Source organism: Bubalus bubalis, chromosome 9 (genome assembly GCF_019923935.1).
Source record: "Bubalus bubalis isolate 160015118507 breed Murrah chromosome 9, NDDB_SH_1, whole genome shotgun sequence".
Lineage (NCBI taxonomy): Eukaryota > Metazoa > Chordata > Mammalia > Artiodactyla > Bovidae > Bubalus > Bubalus bubalis.
In genome coordinates, this window is record NC_059165.1 from 11,010,166 (window position 1) to 11,021,868 (window position 11,703).

Below are 11,703 nucleotides of genomic sequence, written 5' to 3' on the forward strand. Positions count from 1 at the left end.
CATAGTTCATCAGACACTCTATCTATCAGATCTAGTCCCTTTAATCTATTTCTCACTTGTACTGTATAATCATAAGGGATATGATTTTGGTCATACATGAATGGTCTAGTGGTTTGCCCTACTTTCTTCAGTTTAAGTCTGAATTTGACAATAAGGAGTTCATGATCTGAGCCACAGTCAGCTCCCAGTCTTGTTTTTGCTGACTGTATAGAGCTTCTCCATCTTTGGCTGCAAAGAATATAATCAATCTGATTTTGGTGTTGACCATCTGGTGATGTCCATGTGTAGAGTTTTCTCTTGTGTTGTTGGAAGAAGGTGTTTGCTATGACGTGTGTGTTCTCATGGCAAAACTCTATTGGCCTTTGCCCTGCTTCATTCTGCATTCCAAGGCTAAATTTGCCTGTTACTCCAGGTGTTTCTTGACTTCCTACTTTTGCATTCCAGTCCCCTGTAATGAAAAGGACATCTTTTTTGAGTGTTAGTTCTAAAAATTCTTCTAGGTTTTTATAGAACCATTCAACTTCAGCTTCTTCAGTGTTACTAGTTAGAGCATAGACTTGGATTACTGTGATATTTAATGGTTTGCCTCAGAAATGAACAGAGATCATCCTGTAGTTTTTGAGATTGCATCCAAGTACTGCATTTCAAATTCTTTTGTTGACCATGATGGCTATTCCATTTCTTCTAAGGGACTCGTGCCCACTGTAGTAGATATAATGGTCATCTGAGTTAATATCACCCATTCCAGTCATTTTAGTTCACTGATTCCTAGAATGTCAACATTCACTCTTGCCATCTCCTGTTTGACCACTTCCTATTTGCCGTGATTCATGGACCTAACATTCCAGGTTCCTTTGCAAAATTTCTTAGTAGTAAATAAATAATTTATTATTTTAAACTTGTCAGTTAGCTAATAACAATGATAGTCTCACTGTAAAGATGTCTGTTGTGTAAACATTTTTTTCTTTGTATTTACTATGAGTATTCTCATCTCATAGCTAATTGACACCAAACATTTCAAATGTTAAGTTAAAGAGTCATCAAAAGCTGCAATCATTTAATAGGCTCACATGACATGTGAGCATGCTCTTAGCAGTTTGAAAAGCTTGGACTTACTACATAAATAGCTATAGTAGAGGCAATTTTGTGGCTGACCAAGAAAGAAGCAAAAGGAAAAAATAACAACAATAAGAACCATCACTGAAATAGCTGTTAATGAAAATGCAATTGGAATATTAAGGAAGACATTCATATTAGCAAAAGAGATAGTTAACTTGAAAAGTCATATATAAGAAAAGAGAAGGAACAGAATCTATTTAGATTCTATTTTCTGGACCAGTAAAATAGATGGTGAAATGAAAGAACAGGGGAGTGTAATTCAAACAGTTTTAAGAATGCTATCAGATACAGTGCAAGTAAGGAATAAGTACAGAATAAAAATGAGGGCAAAACTTTCATACACATTAAGAAAGGTGTTAAAGAAATACACATCACAAATCTAAAAACATTTTTTTCAGTCCTAGTTTTAAATAAAGCATATGTCACAAAGGTATTTAATGAACAATGAAAAAATAGGTTTCTACTTAAATGCAGTGCTAGATCTACTTTTCAAAACACAAAGGCTTTATTGACTTATAATTACAAAAATTAATCTAGGTTTCATCCATCATTTTTACTTTCAGTCCAGTAGGATGGAGGATGTTAGAGGAAGAGAAGAAGCTTGTTTCCATTTAAGGAGGCTGTACAGAAGTTGTACACTTCTTTCAAATAAATTTCATTGGCTAGAACTTAATCACATGGTAACATCACACTATAAGAGAGACAACCACATGTGGTTTTATTTGGATAGTCATATGTCTATCTAATATAAGAAGTCTTTATGACTATAGCAAAAAGAGAATAGATTCTGAGCTAAATCTAGCAAAGTGTTATTAGGGGCAGTGTAATGTGTTAGTCAGGAGAAGGCAATGACACCCCAATCCAGTACTGTTGTCTGGAAAATCCCATGGATGGAGGAGCCTGGTAGGCTGCAGTCCATGGGGTTGCGAAGAGTCGGACATGACTGAGTGACTTCCCTTTCATTTTTCACTTTCATGCCTTAGAGAAGGAAATGGCAACCTACTCTAGGGTTCTTGCTTGGAGAATCCCAGGGACGGAAGATCCTGGTAGGCTGTTGTCTATGGGGTTGCACAGAGTCAGACACGACTGAAGTGACTTAGCAGCAGCAGCAATGTGTTAGTCGCTTAGCCCTGTCCAACCTTTTGTGACCCCATGGACTGCAGCCTGCCAGGTTCCCCTGTCCATGGAGATCTCCAGGCAAAAATATTGGAGTGGGTTGCCATTTCCTTCTCCAGTTATTAGGGGAGAGAATGCAAATCTCAATTAGCATATGAAGAAATGAGCGAAGTGAAGTCCCTCAGTTGTGTCTGACCCCTTGCGAACCCATGGACCGTACTCTGTAGACTGTAACCAGCTTCCTCCGTCCATGGGATTTTCCAGGCAACAACACTGGAGTGGGTTGCCATTTCCTTCTCCAGGAGATTTTCCTGACCCAGGGATTGAACCCGGGTCTCCCGCATTGTAGGCAGACGCTTTACCATCTGAGCCACCAGGGAAGTAGAAACTAATATCTAAATAAGCTTATCTCTTATAACCATATTCAGTTCAGTTCAGTTCAGTCGCTCAGTCATGTCCGAATCTTTGCAACCCCATGAATTGCAGCACTCTAGGGCCTCCCTGTCCATCACCAACTCCTGGAGTCTACCCAAACCCAATTCCATTGGGTCGGTGATGCCATCCAGCCATCTCATCCTCTGTTATCCCATTCTCTTCCTGACCCCAATCCCTCCCAGCATCAGTCTTTTCCAATTAGTCAACTCTTCGCATGAGATGGCCAAAGTATTGGAGTTTCAGCTTCAACATCAGTCCTTCCAATGAACACCCAGGACTGATCTCCTTTAGGATGGACTGGTTGGATCTCCTTGCAGTTCAAGGGACTCTCAAGAGTCTTCTCCAACACCACAGTTCAAAAATATCAATTCTTTGGCACTCAGCTTTCTTCACAGTCCAACTCTCACATCCATGCATGACCACTGGAAAAACCATAGCCTTGACTAGACAGACCTATGTTGACAAAGTAATGTCTCTGCTTTTAAATACGCTATCTAGGTTGGCCATAACTTCCCTTCCAAGGAGTAAGCGTCTTTCAATTTCATGGCTGCAGTCACCATCTGCAGTGATTTCAGAGTCCCCCCTCCAAAAAAAAAAAAAAATAGTCTGCCACTGTTTCCACTATTTCCCCATCTATTTCCCATGAAGTGATGGGATCAGATGCCATGATCTTAGTTTTCTGAATGTTGAGCTTTAAGCCAACTTTTTCACTCTCCTCTTGCATTTTCATCAAGAGGTTCTTTAGCTCTTCACTTTCTGCCATGAGGGTGGTGTCATCTTCATATCTGAGGTTATTGATATTTCTTCCGGCAATCTTGATTCCAGCTTGTGCGTCTTCCAGCCGATCGTTTCTCATGATGTACTCTGCATGTAAGTTAAATAAGCAGGGTGACAATATAGAACCTTGAAGTGCTCCTTTTCCTATTTGGAACCAGTCTGTTGTTCCATGTCCAGTTCCCACTGTTTCTTCCTGACCTGCATACAGGTTTCTCAAGAGACAGGTCAGATGGTCTGGTATCCCCTTCTCTTTCAGAATTTTCCACAGTTTGATTGTGATCCACATAGTCAAAGTCTTTGGCATAGTCAATAAAGCAGAAATAGATGTTTTTCTGGAACTCTCTTGTTTTTTCTATGATCCAGAAGATGTTGGCAATTTGATCTCTGGTTCCTCTGCCTTTTGTAAAACCAGCTTGAACATCTGGAAGTTCATGGTTCATGTACTGTTGAAGCCTGGCTTGGAGAATTTTGAGCATTACTTTACTAGTGTGTGAGATGAGTACAACTGTGCAGTAGTTCGAGCATTCTTTGGCATTGCCTTTCTTTGAAGAGTGGTAAAATCAGCACTAGACCCTTAATTGCTTGTTTTCCTATAGCTAATTTTGTTTCTCATAAATTAGATTCAGTGCTAAGTAGCTTTAAGGAACAGATTTGGAATTGGAATGTTAATATTTTTTTTTCTTTATAACTTTACCAATGTGAATATGAGAACTTGTTACTCATATTAGCCAGTTTGTATGTTTTCTTTAATTCTATAATAACTTTTGAATACTCTAAGTTTCAGCTCTTCTACCATCATGATATAGTAAACTTTATTAGTCTTTAAAAAATAGATCTTTTGATTATATATAAATCACTAAAGCATGGCAATTGCTGCCTTCTAGAGGAGAATATAAAAGTTATGAAAGAAGAATAAAGCTCCCAATTTACTGGATACCTCATTTTTTATAGCCAAATTGGTCACATTGAAAAGGAAGTGATAACACTTCATGTTAGAACATATATACTTCTTTTAATTTATCCCTCTAAAGTTATACCATTATATCAAATACATGCCCTAACTTTATTCACTTTTAGTGGATTCTACTTAAGTTAGAAAAGAGCTAGAAAAGACCTAAAATCAGCCCTTATTTCTTACTGTTTTTCTGCAGTTTCACAAGAACAATGGCAGCAGAAAGAATTATCTTGGCTTGCTGCTGTGCTCCTTAGACCATGGCAAAACCCAATCAGAGATTAAACTGGCAACTGTCCATCTGGAGTGGATTAAATAGTCAAAGAATTTTGATCAATTAAATATGTATAGATTTTTGTATGTCAATAATAACTCAATATAGTCGTTTAAAAAAAAATTAAAAGGAGTGACAATCTTATTCTGAAAGGATCCTAACCCTCTTTGAGCAAAGCACATCTCTTTCTGCACTTTTCCCCTCTTTATTGTATTTATGTACTCCTTCAGCTCAACTAGCAAAGTCTAGTTTTCTTCACACCTTTAAAAAAAGCAATTGCAGACTTCACAGATCTACTATGAGGTTTGTAATATCTGTTGTTGATTAGTGATTTATATATGTTTGTTTATAAGCCTTATTTCTTAGATTAAAGCTCCTATTTCATTATATCACTGCTAAAATGAAATTGTATTCTATATAACGCAAAAGATAATTGAGTCATTAATTATAACTAATATCTGGGCACAAATGTTATATCAATTCTTATAAGAGTGGATCAAATATTTACAGAGAGAAATGGAATTCAGAAGGAGTCATGCATGGTGCATACTCCAGGGAAGGAAATCCTATGTGAGATAGATAAAACAGTGATATCTTGGGCATTTATTTGATGCTTGGGTTGTTGACATGGCATGACATTCAAGCAGGCATACCGAATTTTATGGAAAACCTTGCTTTAGCTACAATTCTGTATAGAACATTTCCATACAGTTGAAATAATATACATGCCACTTTTTTTTTTTCTTTTTACTGAAACTACACCAGCAGATGAAGTTTTCTGTAGATCCACGTGAGCCCAATTTCTGACCCATGTATCATAGATTCTAGTTCATGCAAAGAACATAGGTTTTTAGATTATCTAAGTCCTGATGGGGGCTTCCCATGTGGTTCAGTGACAAAGTATCCTCCTGACAGCGCAGGAGATGTGGGTTTGATCCCTGGATCGGGAAGAGCCCCTGGAGAAGGAAATGGCATCCCACCCCAGTATTCTTGCCTGAGAAATCCCATGGATAGAGGAGCCTAGCAGGCTACAGTCCATGGGGTCACTAAAGAGTTGGGACACGACTTAGTGACTAAACAACAACATCAAAGTCCTTATGCACAGATAAGATGATACAGGATTTCTTGGGGTTTATAAAAGAAAATGGAAAATATAGATTTACCTTAGCATGCTTAGTTAAGTACATGAAATGAAAAAAAAAAAAAAAAAACTATTTAAATAGTTTTCTACCCAGAAAACAACTGAGTTTGATAATACTGAAGGTCCTGTGAATTTGTTTTTTTATCATAAATTTAGCTCCGTGTCTTGTACACATCATTTTTTATTTAAAAGGTTGTTGAGGGCTTCCCTGGTACTCAGTGGTAAAGACTCTGCCTGCCAATGCAGGAGACATGGGTTCACTTCCTGGTTTGGAAAGATCCCACATGCTGCGGAGCTACTAAACCCATGCACCACAACTACTGAGCCTCTGTTCTAGAGCCTGGGAGCCCACATGCCACACATGACCCAACTACTGAAGCCCACATGCCCTAGAACCCGTGCTCTGTAATAAGAGAAGTCCCTGCAGTGAGAGAGTAGCCCCCGTGCACCACAACTAGAGAAAACCCCAAGCAGCAACAAAGACCCAGCATGACCCAAAATAAAATAAATAAACAAGAGGTTATTGAACCTATTTCCTTATTTTATAAAGTGAAATATCAGCACATAACTTAGATCCCTCTACCTTTAAAAGAATTATTATTATTCTTTTTAATAATCTTGGGGAATAGTATTAAAATTTCAATTTTTTATTTATTTTTTAGACTTGCTGTAAAATTCTGTCCATGAAGAAAAATAATGATTCAAAGATCAATGTTTACAGAATGTGACAAATAAGACACATTTGAGTCAATTTCAGGAAAATATATGAAACATGTTAAAGAGAAGAAATCTGTTTTGTGAGGGCCACATGACTCAATTGAAAGGAACATAATTAGAGCCGTGGAAGCCAAAACTCAAATCTTGAAGTTCCCAGATTTCTGACTGAAGTTGGATTTCATAGAGCAAAGTGGTCAGGAAGAGCTCTGGAACACAATTGAAAGTGAAAGTGAAAGTTGCTCAGTCCTGTCCAACTCTTTGTGACCCAATGGACTGTGGTCCATGGAATTCTCCAGGCCAGAATACTGGAGTGAGTAGCCTTTTCCTTTTCTAGGGGATCTTCCCAACCCAGGGATCGAACCCAGGTCTCCCACATTGCTGGCAGATTCTTTACCAGCTGAGGCACAAGGGTAGCCCCAATTACCTATATTTAAATCCAGGTCTTCCTTTTATGACTTACCTGGTGGCTCAGACAGTAAAGTGTCTGTCTACAATGTGGGAGACCTGGGTTCGATCCCTGGGTCAGGAAGTTCCCTGGAGAAGGAAATGGCAACCCACTCCAGTACTCTTGCCTAGAAAATCCCATAGACGGAGGAGCTTGGTGTCCATGGGGTCACAAAGAGTTGGACATGACTGAGCGACTTCACTTTCTTTCTTTCTTCCTTTTATAGGGGCTTCCCTGGTAGCTCAGCTAATAAAGAATATGTCTGCAATGCTAGAGGCCCATGTTCAATTCCTGGGTCAGAAGATCTGCTGGAGAAGGAAATGGCAACCCACTCCAGTATTCTGGCCTGGAGAATCCCGTGGACAGAGGAGCCTGGCAGGCTACAGGCCATGGGTTTGCAAACAATCGGACATGACTGAGCAACTTTCACTTCCTTCTTTTATTAATTATTTGACCATCAGCAACTTTAGCTTCTTTGTACCTCAGTTCCCTCTTGTGTAAATATAAGTTAGGAGGATGAATGATTAAATGACTTGTTGCTGCTCTTTATCTAGTTTTTAAGCTTGTGACTAATTTCCAGGTGAGTCAGTAGTTAAGAATCCACCTGCCAATGCAGGAGGTGTAGGTTCAATCCCTAGGTCAGGTAGATCCCCTGGAGTAGGAAATGGCAACCAAATCCAGTATTCTTATGTGGGAAATTCCAAGGACAGAGGAGCCTGGTGGGGTGCAGTCCATGGAATGTCAAAGCGTCAGGCATGACTGAGCACGCACACACACATATAGAGCTTAGAAGAATGCCTAGCACTCACAGTTTACCACTATCTTTCTTATTTTCATCACTGAACTACTGCCATTATGTTTTAAAGTAGTAAAGACATACAGCATTCAGAAGAAATGTTAAACTGTGGTTGGAAGGTATTGTGAAGCAATTTAGTTAAGATCTTTCTCTTTAGATGGTATTTTTAAAACTATTTTAAAAGCATGAAAGCTCTCCTCTGTTAGAATCCCGATAGTCCTAGTATTGGAAGATAAGAGAAATATCAGGTTTTATCAGACATTCCTTAAAATGCAATGATTCGTTTTCAAGGATCTAAAGAGACAATGCATTGAGGCCCTGCCCTGGGTAAATCAGTATATGCCCAGGAGGTCATTTGTAGGAGAGAAGGCTTCCTTGGTAGCTCAGATGGTAAAGAATCTGCCTGCCATACAGGAGACCTGGGTTCAATCCCTGGGTTGGGAAGATCCTGTGGAGAAAGAAATGGCAACCCACTTCAGTATTCTTGCATGGAGAATTCCATGGACAGAGGAGGCTGGTGAGCTACAGTCTATGGGGTTGCAAGAGTCGGACAGGATTTAGCGACTAACACACACTTGGTACACTGGACCTAAGGAAAAGAGCTGGCCTCTGAGTGGCCCTGCAAAAGTGATCTATACTCTACTTACTAGCGAGCATGTTTAACTTTTGTGAAAATACTGTTAGATAGAGTCTGGAGTCCAATGAAATATGAAGAAAAAGGCAGGACAGACTGTTCTGTTCTAGTTAATACCCCCAACTCTGCTGTTAAGATGATGCAGTGAGGCAAGGGGTAAGAAGCAGCATGACCTTTATCCAGGTGGTTGAGATTTGAGTCAGACACAGGAAGTCAGAAGAAGAACAGGGAGACAGCCATTAAAAATGTAAGTCATTCCACCAATTCTCAGTTTTGTTTACTGCTACAATTGCTAATCCTAGATCACTGGCTGATACAAAGCAGGTCCCCAATAGTATCTGTAAATAAATGAATGGAGACTTTATAATCTACAAATTATAAATTTCTCTTGCAATTTTAGGATGTTTTTGACAATTTAATTGGAACTTATGCTGCAGCACTTAAATATTTTTCAAATATTATATTTTAAAAATATTTTTCAGCTTGATAATTTTTCAGTTTATCAGAAAGTGCAGACTTACCTCTTTCTTACTTGTTTTAAGCTGCTTGTGATTAAGATCACATTAAATATTGAAAGAAGACAGTGTTTAAAGAATATGTATGAGTAATGTTTAAGTAAAGAATACTTTGTGAAGCAAGTAATTGAATTTTCTTTTTACATTTTTTGCCTAATATTTGGATCATATTATATGCTGGGAGGGATTGAGGGCAGGAGGAGAAGGGGACAACAGAGGATGAGATGGCTGGATGGCATCGATGGACATGAGTTTAGGTAAACTCTGGGAGTTGGTGATGGACAGGGAGGCCTGGCGTGCTGCGATTCATGGGGTCGCAAAGAGTCAGACACGACTGAGTGACTGAACTGAACTGAACTGATAGTCTTTAAAATGTGTCTTTGCCCTTTTCCTTGTTTTTCTCTGAAGACTGGTGTCTCTGCCATAGTAAACTAGGCAGAACTTTGAGAAGAGTATCAGATTTAAAAAAATCTACAAAAACAAATGCTATTCAGGGGTATGGGGCTGTGCTTTTTCTTTGGAGCCTATTCAGGATTAGTTAACACTAAGGAAATGAGACAATATTTCTGTTGTTCACACATACCACATTTGCCACAAGCAGTAAAGTAAAGCTTCACATTGGCAACAACAACAGAATTTGGCCTGGCATTTCCAGCCCTGATGCTCTCAGCTGCATGGTACAGCCCCCAGTAAAGTGAGCATCTATTGTTGTCTCTTGCCAAGACCAGAATTTTGAACTGTAACCAGGAAGAAGTATTTTCCCCATTTATATGCACACTGATAATTAGGCTTAAGGAACTGAAGTGCATAGAATGGAAATTGAGATTTTGTTTTTTAATGTGAACTTGTTCAATACCAGCTCTCACTCTTCTGACAGATGGATTCTTCTTGGCAGATGATTATGCAAACTGTTCCTTTCATGCTTGTCTACATGAAATGTATTCTATAAACACACTGAAGCATCGTACTCCTCTGAGTCTTCAGTACTTGGGAATGTATTAGCACCATGATGACTTGGATGACAGGATTCCAAAGTGTCTGAGAGTAGAAGCTGGGGAATACTGGTGATTACCTTGGTTCTTTCAAGGGCCATGGTAGGTAATAACGTGGTTCCCTTGACATTTTAAAAGGAAATTAACTCACAGATAATAGAGGAAAATCCAAACAAGCAAATTGTAAATAGTTTTTAATAAGTGTTTTAACAGATACCACAAAACTAATGCATTTGGAAAGCAGTGCTCAGGCACATTTAAAATGCATGGCAAGCGCTCACAGGAGTATCCTGCCTCTCATGATCTAATTTTCAGGGTCATGTTTTCTCATGATTTAGCAGTTTTGTAATGATTGTTCTAATAGCTCAGTTACCAAGAGACCTCCCTCTTTATATTTCTGCAATCAGGGATAGAAGAGGTGACACAGTAGTCCTTTTGCAAGCCAAATTTTAGTGGAAATTTTCTTGAGGAACTACTATTACTGTTACTGCTACTAACATGCACACACACAAATCCTTGTTTTAGGAGAAAAAGTTAGACAGTATTAACTGAACCATGGGTAATTTGTGTTAATTAACCATTTCTGGGTATTCACTTGGGTGGTCTGAGAGTGCTACACCACACATTCACTGGATTTTGGGGAGGCTCACCCCACACTCTGGTCTGCCACCTCACTTAAAATCCTGAAAGCTAGTCTTCCTGAAGGCACTATTAGAACTTCAATATTTCTTTCTTATCAACTGATATTTTAGAAGATTTTGTAGAAGAAAAGGGTGAAGGGAATGAAGATGAAAGCTTTTGACATCCATTCAATAAGGGTTTGGTAAAGACATACAGGACACTAAGGGGAAGAATTCCAGTAGTCATGTATGGTTGTGAGAGTTGGACCATTAAGAAAGCTGAGCAGTGAAGAATTGATGCTTTTGAACTGTGGTGTTGGAGAAGACTTTTGAGAGTCTCTTGGACTGCAAGGAGATCCAACCAGTCCATCCTAAAGGAAATCAGTCCTGAATATTCATTGGAAGGACTTATGCTGAAGCTTAAACTCCAATACACTGGCCACCTGATGCAAACAACTGACTCATTGGAAAAGACCCTGATGCTGGGAAAGATTGAAGGCGGGAGGAGAAGGGGACGACAGAGGATGAGATGGTTTGATGGCATCACCAACTCAATGGACATGAGTTTGAGTAGACTCTGGGAGTTGGTGATGGACAGGCAGGCCTGGTGTGTTGCAGTCCATGGGGTCACAAAGAGTCAAACAACTGAGTGACTGAACTGAACTGAACTGAAGGGGAAGAAAAGAGATTAAGGACTATATCCTTTGGATTCCACATGAATGATTTACTGTCTGAAAATTAGATTTTTTTTTTTTGCTTGAAACAGAGTATAACCTTTTATGTTCCCCTAATTAAAACTGTACATCACAAAAGGATGACATATGATTATAGATGTTTCTGAATAAGTGTAGTGGACAGCAAGTTCCTTGAATCATGTAGAAAAGAGTGGAAGAATGTGTGTTTGTGTGTGTGTAAAATTATCATCTAACTCAAAATGTTGTATGTGAGACCAGCTCCTATGCAAAGCAAAGACAATCATGAGAAATGCTCAAAAGACAACTGAAGCCACATACTGGGCACTTTCTTAGGGTGAACTATGGATTTTGATGTTTCCAATTAATCACTACACATTTAAGCAGGCCAACTCAGGTTCTTTGGCTTGTGATAACTAAACCAGCATTATAACTATCTAGATGTTTGGCTTGTAGGTGCAAAGCATCATTGTTATAG